General features: G+C 39.5%; 1 long non-coding RNA gene across 1 annotated transcript; it reads left to right on the top strand.

Moving 5' to 3' along the window:
- The first annotated feature begins 595 nt into the window (after positions 1-595).
- LOC138151609 (uncharacterized) lies at positions 596-11,414 on the top strand. Its single transcript, XR_011165876.1, has 3 exons — positions 596-941; positions 8,773-8,927; positions 9,638-11,414. It is a non-coding gene; the product is annotated as an uncharacterized lncRNA (long non-coding RNA).
- Positions 11,415-11,722: the final 308 nt, after the last annotated feature.

Below are 11,722 nucleotides of genomic sequence, written 5' to 3'. Positions count from 1 at the left end.
GAAAGTAGGAACCTAGTGAGTAGCCCGTCTCTCTTTAAGAATCTACTGTTTAAAGAATAAATTAAAAAAAAAAAGCTTGGGATAACAAAATATTCTGGGAATCATAACAACATTGATGTTAATAAGGCATGTTTATGTTCTTCCTTTAGTCTCCCACCCCACCCCCAGTCTCATCCTGTAAGGATTTCCTTCATCCTGAAACTCACTAGGTCAACCCCGCCCCCACCCCATTTTCTTCTTCCTTTGTGGTACTATCTCCCCTCCCCCTCCAATTATTATTTTCAAGGACAAGATGCCAGTCTTGCAGTTGCATTGTACAATACATAGGTTCCTGTAAGGGCAGTGTCTGTGCTCGTAACCACTACTCATCATGTGTAAGTGAATTGAAGATTGGATTTGGGGCATATCATTCAAATTACACATTAAATGGGCAGAAGGTTCCCTGTGCTGAAAGCTGCCTAGTTCTCAATGTGTTTTGAGGAAAGCCCAGCTGGAACCTCAAGATTGCATCATCTGGCTTTTCCTCTCCTGAACAAAGGAAATTGTTTCATAAAGTGTTTGCAGATGCTCTGATTTCAAATGACTTAATGCATTTGTTTGAGTGGAGAGTTTCAACCTACATCTCTGTCTTTTCCCGTGGGGGTGGAAAGAGCCACTTATCTACCCATACCTCCAAGTATATCAGGGGGAATACTTGTCTCTTTAAAACTGGCTGGCAATTTAAGACAATGTCAGGGGCTGAATTTCTGGGCTGTTCTTAGTCAGTCACAGAACAGCAGCCCCACTTAGATGTCACAGCTGAAGATCTAGATGAGAAAGTCTTCCTGCAGGAAGGGAATCACTTAAGAACTGGACTCCCCCAAGGCCCGGAATCTAGTTGTTTGAGCACTACAGCGGAAACCCTTAGGAAAGAGGTATTTGCCAAGAAAGCAATTACCAAGGTGAGCCTTTCAAATTGAAGTCATTGTCATCAGTTTTTCAGGCGGGCCAGGTAGGTGCTTGCTGTAACTGTCCCCTTTCATTCATTCCAACACAGGGCCGAGGGCCCCCTACGGGGGATTGCCCAGAGCTTGGATTGATAATCAGAGATGATTTCATTACTGGTTGTTTTAGGACAATGAATTCATTGCTCAAGACATAATCCTCAAATGTGAGGGAGTGAAACAGGATCCTTCCCCAGTCAGTTGAAAAGATATGTGTGCACCTATCACCCTCCTCTGGTGTGTACTGAAGTAACATGTGGAGAAGCAGAGACACTTGTATGGGCAAAGTCTGTAGATGCAGAGAATCAGCAAAATAGTGAAAGAAAATCGATTATCTGCCCTATGCCTCCTGTCCTCCTTTCTCTTAGAATTTCTGCAAACATATGCTTCTTTTAGCTTTTATTTGAAGTTGCTTCGGCTTCCTCGTTCTTCTGACTATTTGAGGCTCTTGGTTGAGAATTTCTCCCATTTTTTGGTAAAATAAGCTTTATTGATGGGTCTACCTTTTCATGTCAGTAACCATATACCTACATTCATGGGAGCTTGGCTTAATGCCAGTTTAACAATTCATAGTCTGGCTAACTCATGTTCGTTTTCTTAGTCAAATTTTATTTGTGACTTTCCTGGAGTTTTGGTGATTTGAAACAGGATATCATACAGAATGCAAATAGGGCATTTTATTCCCTGACCTTATGGAGAAGTTTGAATTCTAATTAGTAGCAACATATCTTATTACACATGGTGCAATACCCTACATTCACAGGAAACAAGGGACTTTTCAAAGAGCTTTCACACGTAACAAATGAATTTGATTTAGGTTTTTTTTTCTTACTTTGGTGGGAAGAGGGAGGTTAAAATTAGAGGGGATAGATTTAAGATTTTTCCCTTTATTAAAATATCTTCCACAGAGGCAGGGCCAAGATGGTGGGGGTAAAGGCAGGGCTTCACCTGAGCTCTCTCCAAACCTCTTCAAATACCTTTAAATAATGACTCTAGACAAACTTTAGAGCAGAAGAACCCACAAAAAGATGAACAATTTTCCAGCCCAAGAAAACTTACAAAGTCTGTAGGAAAGGTCTGTTGTACTAGGGTGAGAAAGGAGCACAGTCTAGTACAGGCCTTGCAAACCAGGAACAGGTGTTGGGGTGACTGAGTCATTGGCAGTAGTGGTGGTGTCAAGACCTCTCAACCCACAAATGGAAAAGGGATAAAACAATTGGTCAGAAGGAGCTTTACGAGGGTTCCTTTGTTGGCACCAGGAGCAGGACTCTATTACGTTGTCTATACTTGGATCTGGGTCACAGTCCTGGATCTTAGTCCCAGTGTGAGGAGGAGCATTAGCACAGCAGAACTTGTGGCCACAGGGGAGCAGGGACCCTGGTCACAGTTCCAGGGTTGAAAAGAGTGCTTATGGTCACTCACAAATGAGTATATGGTACAGGAGAACAGTAAATACACATCTTTCTAGTCATGCCACCTTGGAAAAGCCAAAAACTTACAGGTCTCCAGAATTACCTCCAAAAACAGCTGCACAAAAAGTGTGAAGCTTGGGACAATGGCCCTTCCACCCAATCACCTCCTGAAAAAGATCCCAAATTGAAAAGTCCCAGGAATACTATAGCCAAATTCCAGACCTTATAGATCAAGAAGAAAATACTGCAAACAGTCAAAAAGAAACAATTCAAGTATCATGGATCCACAGTTGGGATAACAGAAGATTTAGCAACTTCTACATTAAAGGATTGGAGAGCTTGGCATATGATATTCCAGAGGACAAAAGAGTTAGGATTATAACTAAGAGTCACCTATCCAGAAAAGCTGAGCATAATCCTTCATGAGGGAAAAATGGATATTCAATGAAATAGGGGACTACCAAGCATTTCTGATGAAAAGACCAGAGCTGAATAGAAAATCTGACTTTCAAATACAAGATGCAAAAGAATCATAAAAAAGATAAAAAGGGAAGAAAGATCATGAGGGATTCAATAAGGTTAAACTGTTTATGTTACTACATGGGAAAATGACATTTATAAATCCTAAAAAATTTCTCTTTATTAGGGCAGTTAGAAGGAGTATACATAGACAGAAAGCAGAGATGTGAGTTGTATGTGATGGTATGATTATCTAAAAATACACACACACAATTAAGGCTTGAGAAAGAAGAAGGCACTCGGAGAAGAGGAAAGGGAGAGGTAAAATGGGATAAATTATCTGACAAAAAAGAGGCCTTAAAGAGATTTTACAGTGGAGGTGGATATGGGGGACGTAGGGAGGGGAGCACGTGAACCTTACTCTCATCAGAATTGACTCAAAGAGGGAATAATATACACTCAGGAGGGTGTAGAAATCTATCTGGCCACATAGGAAATAGGAAGTGAAAGGTATAAAAGAAGGCGGGGGGGTGGAACTGATAGAAGGAAGGGCAATTTGGGGGAGATAAAAGTCAGAAGCAAAACACTTTTGAGAATGAATAGGGTAAAAGAAGAGAATAGAATAAGCACAGGGAAAATAGAAGGGAGGGAAATAGTAATCATTGCTGTGAAGAAAATTTTTTATGGTGAGTTTTTCTAATAAGACTTCATATCTCAAACACATAGAAAACTGAGTAAAATTTATAGAAATAAGAGTCATTCCTTAATTGGTAAATGGTCAAAGGATATGAACAGGCAGTTTTGAGACAATGTAATCAAAATTATATATAGTCATATGACAAAAATGTTCTAAATCACTATTGATGAGAGAAACCCACACTAAAACAACTCTGAGCGATTACCTTGATCGGTTAGATTGGTTAATATGACAGAAAAAGAAAATGACAAATATTGGAGGGGATGTGGGAAAATTAAAACATTAATGTACCATTGGTGAAGTTGTATCCTAATTCAACCATTCTGGAGAGCAATTTGAAACTATGCGCAAAGGGCTATAAAACCATGCATACCCTTTCACTGACCCCAAAAGATAAAAAACGAAAAGGAAAAGGACCTATGTGTACAAAAATATTTTAGTGGTGGCAAAAAAATTGGAAACTGAGAGCATATCCATCAACTGGGGAATGATTGAACAAGTTGTTGTATATGATTGTTATGGAATAGTGTTTTGCTTTAAGAAGTGATGAACAGGATGCTCTCAGAAAAAAAAAAAAAAGAAAATGACAACACAGAAAGACATACATGAACCAATGAAAAGTGAAATGAGCAGAACCAGGAGAATATTGTGCACAGTAACTGCAATACTGTATGATGATCTACTATGAATAAGTTAGTTATTCTCACCAATACAATAACCTAAGACAATTCTGATTGCCCTCTCCAAGAAAAAGTACCAAGAACAATTTAGAGAGTAACTGTTATAATATATATTACACACATACGCACACATATGCTCGTGTGTGAGTATATGTATGTATATAGATATGCTTCCATCTGTATTCAAACTCCACCAGTTCTTTATCTGGAAACGGACAGCACCTTTCATCATAAATCCTTCAGAGTTGCGCTTGGATCATTGTATTTCTGAGAATAGCTAAGTTATCTTAGCAGATCATTTATTTATGATGAAAGGTGCTGTCCATCTCCAGAGAAAGAGCTGGTAGAGCCTGAAGGCAGATCAAAGATACTTTTTTCTTTAGTTTTCTTGGATTTATTTTTGTCTGTGTTTTCTTTCACAGAATGACTTACATGGAAATGAGCTTTGCCTGACTATGAATGTATAACCTATGTCAAATTGCTTGCCTTCGCAATGTGGGGGGAAGGGAAAGAAGGGAGAAAATTTGGAACTTAAAATTTGAAAAAAATGTTAAATTATTTTTACATGTAATTGTGGGAAAAATTAAATAATGAAAAAAGAGGAAAAATATCAAACACATTTAGATAAGGGAATGGTTTCATCTGAAGTGAAAAGAGATAATATATGCCACAGTAGAGCCCACACCTAGGAAGGACAGATTGAGGACATAAACTTTTTGGGATTTTGCCCCAAGATAGGAAGTTAAAAGAGTGCCAAAAGTACCTCTCTCACTTTCAGAAAGTATTACCAAAAGTATCACTCTCAGGGGCATATGTTCCTCACTTGCAGAAACATACCCATGTAGTGATGTTCTCAACCCCAGTGGGGTAGGGGTGAGGGTGGGGCTTCTGTACTTTCCAGAAGTTTAGAAATCTTGTGGTAAAAAAAAGCCTAACTTCTACTTGACCCTCATGCCATCTTCCTATATATCACTTCCTCTTTTCATAACCAAACTCTTAGCAGAAAAACACACACAAGCAACTTTACACTCATCTCCCCTTTCTCACTTAGCATTCACTTTGAAATCCCTTGCACTATGGTTTCCATTGCTGTCACTTAACAGAAACTGTTCTAAAGTCACCAGTGAAGATGGCCTCAGGTCCCCTCCAACTCTGGATACACGACCCAATGATCTTACGATGTCTTTATTGCTAAATCCCAGAGGTTTTTTTTTCTCAGTCTTCATTCATTTTGATCTTTGCAGCATTTGACATTGTTGACTCCCCCTATTTTGTATATTTTTCCCTCCTAGGTTTACATGACACAGCTCTTTTGTGGTCTACTTCTTTTTTGGCTTTTCTTTCTAAGTGTTTTTGGCTGGATTATCAAGCATGTATTATACGTATGTATAGGTGTGTCCCAGTGCGGTATCTTTTTTTTTAAGCAATTGGTGTTAAGTAATTTGCTCCAAGGTTACACGGCCAGTTATTTCTGGGTGTGGTGGTAAGTATCTGAGCCTGGATTCGATCCCAGGTTATCCCGACTCTGGGGCTGGTGCTTTTACTCACTGAGCCACCTGGCCACCCCCCCCCCCACACCCAGTGCTCTATCTTGAACCTTCTTTTTTTCTATTTCCAGACTCTTTCTGTGATCTCATCATTCCCCATGGATTCAACTATCATTTCAAAGCAACTGGCTCTAACCCTCATCTCTCTCCTGACCTAGAGTCCTGATTCCTTAGCTAACTTCTTGATATCTCCACCTACGTATCCATTAGGCATTTCAAATATCCACAAGAGAACTGATGCTTATCTTATCCAGCAAAACCACTCTTCCTCCTAGTATACCTATTTCTATTAAGACCTATATCATTTTTCTAGTTACTATCATAAACTTGTTAGATTGAGTTGGGTTCCCCCTCTCAGCCCCCAGTAGTCATTTTATGGGAAGACAAGGGCAAGATTCAAACAAGATAGATAGATGAGATATGAATCATTACTGGAAAGGGGGAACCGGAATTTATTGAGAACTCACTACATGCCAGGCACCATACCAAAAGTGCTTTACAAATATTATCTCATTTTATTCTCACACCAACCCAGGCAGGTAGGTGCCATTATGATCTCCATTTTACAGATGAGGAAACTGAGGTTAAGTGACTTGTCCAGGGTCATGAAACTAGTAAATATTTGAGGCCAGATTTGAAGTCAAATCTTTCTGACTTCTGATAAAGTCCAGGGCTCTATCCACTGCACTACCTAGTTCTCTCATTACAAAAAAAATCCCTCAAATGATTAGCTAACAGATCCACTTGAGTCTGGCGTGACTGAGTATCTCCCGTACCGATCACAGTGCCCAGTGCCCTGTGCTTAACAATTATTGGTGTGAATTGCATTGATTTGAATCTCAATAAACCAAATTCAATACCATGGGAGATGCTGCTATACCTCCTCCAGTCTCTTCCCTTTCAATCATTAAATACTAGTGGGAATGGGGAACCTGAATAGATCTTGAAGTCACATGTGGCCCTCTAGGTCCTAAAGTGCAACCCTTGGACTAAATCCAAACTTCATAGAACAAATATCCTTAATAAAAGGATTTGTTCTGTACAACTTGGACTCAGTCAAAAGGCTGCTCCCAAGGACCTAGAAGGCCACATGTGGCCTTGAGGCCACAGGTTTCCCACCTCTGGTCTAGTTTGTTTAGGGAGAATTAAAGTTGACAGTTGAATGCAGGTGGGAGGCTTTGGTCAAAAGATGAGAAAAGATTTCATACCACAATTGTGGGTTTATATAAGTAAAAGCAGAATTGAGGTAATAGGTGGAAAGTTTTCTCATATTGTTGATGTTGTAGGTACCTGATCTATCTGGTAACCACAGGGAAGCCAGATAAACCATTGCAAAAGTCATAGAGAAGCATTGTGCATAGACGTTAGTGGCCCCAGGATGCTGTGTCTATCTTTGGCCTGCGGTAGCCCATATCTGTTGTGGGGTAAGAATATCAGACTGAGAAAGAGGTCTGGAGACTTCACAGAAACCACTCAGATTCTAAGAATAGCTCACATTTTATAGGGCTTCTAGGCTTCCAAAAGCACTGTCCTCAGTATAATCCTGTGATAGTATAAGCTTTATTAGCCCCAATTTTATAAATCAGGAAACCAGCTCAGGTAGGTGGAGTGATTTTTTCTTAGCGTCACCTAACTAGTAGGGATCAGAACCCAGATTCAAGCCCAGGTCTTCAAATAAGTCTACTGCTCATTATGTTGTGACATGCTGCCTCTCTTATAGCCCTAAGTGTTTCTATAGGAACAGCTATGTGCAATTCGCCCACACTGTGGGCGCATGGCAACAGTAACCATGTGCTGCAGTGTCTAATGTCCTTCATGGTCACTCAAAACATAGCAACAAGAGTCTCTGGATTGAAGGACACTGATAATGTGGTTTTGTGTAATCAAAAATATGCTTGGGAAATCTATGACCACACTCACATTCTATGCAAGTTAGGATCCTCAATGTCAAGGGTTTCCAGCTCTGATACAAAAGGAATTGACTATACATTGCATGTAGCACTCAGGTAGTGTATGATATCAATGGGTCATGGTGATGGGCCACCATTTTCTTTTCCACATGGGCAAACTTATCAAGAAATCTAGTCATTTCTTTGGAAGCCCTCATGTCAAAGTGCATATCTGTTGCCACTGTTCATGTTTTCCTACCCCCAAGGATACTGTTCCTGGCACTAGGCACTGTAGAAGCCATCAGACAGTCAGCTGCTGTACAGATAATCAGAGACAGAGCACCTCTCAAGGAACTTGAAATAAGACACAAAGAAATGGAGTTATGCCAATACTCTCCTGTAGAAAAGAAGACATCATTGGAAGTTTAAACTCCCTAAACTAGTGCTTGGACTAAGAACAAAGGATGGGGTTTTAGAAATGCAAGTGACCTTAAGGACATCTAGTTCAATTTCCTCATTTTATATGAAGGAACTAGAATCTAGTTAGGACAAGCGGTCATTGACCAAATGACTATTCAGTAGAGGGTCAACTGAGCACACAATTGACCAAATTAGATTCTTTTCAGCTTGGTATGTGATATTGTGCATACATAGCTATGGAAAATTCCAAACCTCAGGGATGTTTCCTAACTAAAAAGGCTAGTGTCAAAGTCCTATGATTTTTGATTTCCAGAGTTCCCAAACCTCTGTCTAAACACTGGTGTATGCCATACCTAAAGACCCTCAGCATCTTGAAGTATACCCAATTCATGAGCCTTTGCTTGTGGACATACAAACACACTAAGGAAGTTATTCCTGCCAAAAGGGTCTCCAGATCTTCACCGCTCTGTTACTCTGAGAGCATGCTGAGATTTTACCTGGTTCTCACTCTTCCACCTGACAATATAGCCCCCTGTACCATAGAAGAACCAGTTAACAAAACACCAACAGAGAATTTCAGTTAATTAACCACATATTTTCAAATATCTAAATGTTTGCATATCTAAATGCTTTTATGTAAACCCAGCTTAAAATAAACATGTGCTCTTTTTATAAATTGTTACAGGCAGCCCCAGAGGGGAAGAAAGACTGGTGCCCTCGACAGGCTCATCTGCAACAACTACTGCTTTCCTGCTCCTTAGATCAATTGCACTGTCTTCTTAAGTGTGGTAACAAACAGTCTCAGAAGAGAATGCTATGAACATTCTAAAAGGATTAAAGGTTGGCCATTCTTGTTGTTGTTATTTTAATAGAACTCCCTCTCCCTATAGTCTTTAACCTTCTGTATTTGTTCTATGCTGGAATTCAGCCATTCTGATGCTTAGAAAGGAAGTCTTCCTCACCCAAATTGTTTCTAGGAATCATTTTTTCTATTTGTAGACAATTAATCCAAGCTGTTATACATTGGGTGAATCTCATAGGCATCACTAATTCCAGGCAACTGCTGGATATGGGGGAAAGGTCCATAGCTTAAATCCAGAAGACAAAGAAATGGGAGCAGGAAAAGGAAAAGAAAGGACATAGTGGAAATTTTTCATTCTTTCCCTCTCCCTCCTCCTCCTCCTCCTCCCTCTCCTTTCCCCCCTCCTCTCCCTTGCCCTTCCCCTCTCCTCTCATCTCCCCTCCCCTCCTCTCTCAAAGCTGCTGTCTCTAGACTTAAGTTGGCTTATGTGTAAATAATAATAACTAACATTTATGAGAGTCAACATGGTGAAGTGGATAGAGTACTGGGCTTGGAATCAGGAGAAACTGGGCACAAATGGGGCATACAAGATATGATTCTGTGTCATTTAATTTCTTTGTAAAATAAAGATGATAGAAGACCTGACTTCACAGTTATTGTGAAGCTTAAGTATGTAAAGTACTTTGCAAACAATATTGACTATTACCACTATTTTTCTGAGAAAGAATTCTTTTTATTTTTCTTCTAGACTCTGGTCAGCTTCAGTTCCCAGGAATGTATGGGAAGACAGTACCCTTTTTCTGTCACAACGAGTTCCTGGATTTTCCCGTAGGAACAATGCTACAGCTGGCAGGGTCTGGTTCTCTTGGTTATTTTTTAATTTAAATTTCCTAAGAAACATTACTGTGACAAATTCTTAGGAACCAAGCTGAGTGAAAACATCCAACTATCCTGAAACAAGGTGAGACTTAGGGTCCCTCAGTTAGCACCAGAACTGTTCTTGATCACTCTTAAGTGAGTTGTATCCTCCCGGGGTGGTGCTCTGCACATAATAGGTGCTTCAATTGCTTGTTGGATTATAGGTAAGAATAAGTGTGCATATGTAGAACCTGGAATAGAAGAATTCAGTTACAGCTTCATCTCAGTTCTCAAAAACACCTCCTCAGGATTTATTTTCAAAAGAACTCAAGCTGGGAGTTCTCGTCAATGATTAATTTAAATTTATTCTAGAATGCATCTTCTAGGATCCTTGCTTAAAAAAAAGTGAATCATTTTGTGATGAGCTCACAAGTAGACACTGCCAAAAAGACGAAAAGTTATTGAGTCTCCTGCAGAAAATTTATCAGTTTCTTGGGGTTTGACAAGTTGTGTTCTGAGCAGGAGCCAGGGATTAAATCACCGGATCTCACAAAATCTCTGATCCTCTGAAGGAAGCCTGGTGTTTTATTTTTGTGGGAGTTCAGAGGAAGAACCCAGAACTGTGTCCTCAGCTGGTGCAGGGGTGGGAGAAAGGGGAGAGAGGAACCTGCTACCATATCCCTAACAGGAACAGGAGGAGGACACTGTGAAGTGGGTGGGGTGTTCCAACCAGAGTTATTTTTTTTAAATGGATATGGCACCATGCTTGTAACCATGAAAATACAGGCTCTTTAAAAACACTTGTGTTTGCTCATATAAAATATATACTCTCTTCCCTTTCTCCTCTTCCTTCTCCTTTCTTTCATCTCCAGTCTATTTTCTCTCCTTTCTCTCCTCTACTTTTAAAGCAAGGTGGAATGGAAGTGGTTTTTTTGTTGTTTTTACTCACCAAGCAAGTAGATTTTGTTTCTAAGTGAAGTTATTTTAATTTAGTTGAGGATAGTTTTGGAGGACAGCTATATGACCCAACTCATAGTGGGTTGAGCCTGGAGTCTGGAAGACCTGAATTCAAATTTGACTTCAGTCAATTACCAGGTATGTGATCCTAGTCAAGTGAAGTAATCTGTTTGCCTCAGTTTCTTCATCTGTAAAATGGGGATAACAATAGTACCTACCTTTGAAGATTGTTGTGGGGATCAAATGAGAAAACAATTGTAAAGTGCTTAGCACACTGCCTGGTGTATAATAGTGAGCATTATATGCATGTTAGCTTTTATTATTATTTCTAATTAATTAAGTTAATTATTAAGAAAATGGAAAGATTTTGGTTTCCTGCTAATTGTATTCCAATCAATCAATGAGCATCTATTAAGTGTCTACTGAGTACCAGACATTATGCAGGGATCCCAAATACAGAATTTAGAATATAAAAACAAAAATGAAATACACCCTGCCTTCAAGGATCTAGCCTTCTATCATGGGAGAAGAACATAGGATCATTGATTTAGATTTGGAAAGGTCTTTAGAGGTCATTGAGTCCAACCCTCTCCTTTTACAGAGGAGGAAACTGAGACCCATGTGACTTGCCCTGACAACTAGGTGTCTGATGTAGAAATGAAATCTGAATCTTCTTAACTATTAAGTCCCTTACTCTCTCCATTATCCCATTCCAAAGGTCACTTTTACTCTTACATTGTATAAGTCCATGATTTAAAATGTAAATACTCCCATTTTACATTAAGACAAGTATGCATACATATTTTTTGTGTATGTTTGTCCAAACTCTTTGTGACCTACCTAGAACCATAGTTTATAGGTGATAATAGGAGATTCCATAATGTGGAACAAGGAAATGTGAGTTGGGGACAAGGGGAAAGGTCCTGGAGGAAGGAGCCTATACATTTACTCTAAGGGCAAAAGGGAGTTTCTTTTTTCTTTCTGAATTCTAATCAATCAAATAATCAGTTCCAAGTTC

The sequence above is a fragment of the Petaurus breviceps genome, unplaced genomic scaffold (genome assembly GCF_028583685.1).
Source record: "Petaurus breviceps papuanus isolate PSGF00001 unplaced genomic scaffold, PetGlider_PUasm1.0 90903, whole genome shotgun sequence".
Taxonomy (NCBI): Eukaryota; Metazoa; Chordata; class Mammalia; order Diprotodontia; family Petauridae; genus Petaurus; species Petaurus breviceps.
The sequence above is the reverse complement of the archived record's forward strand: the minus strand, read 5'-3'. Positions and strand labels throughout refer to the sequence as shown.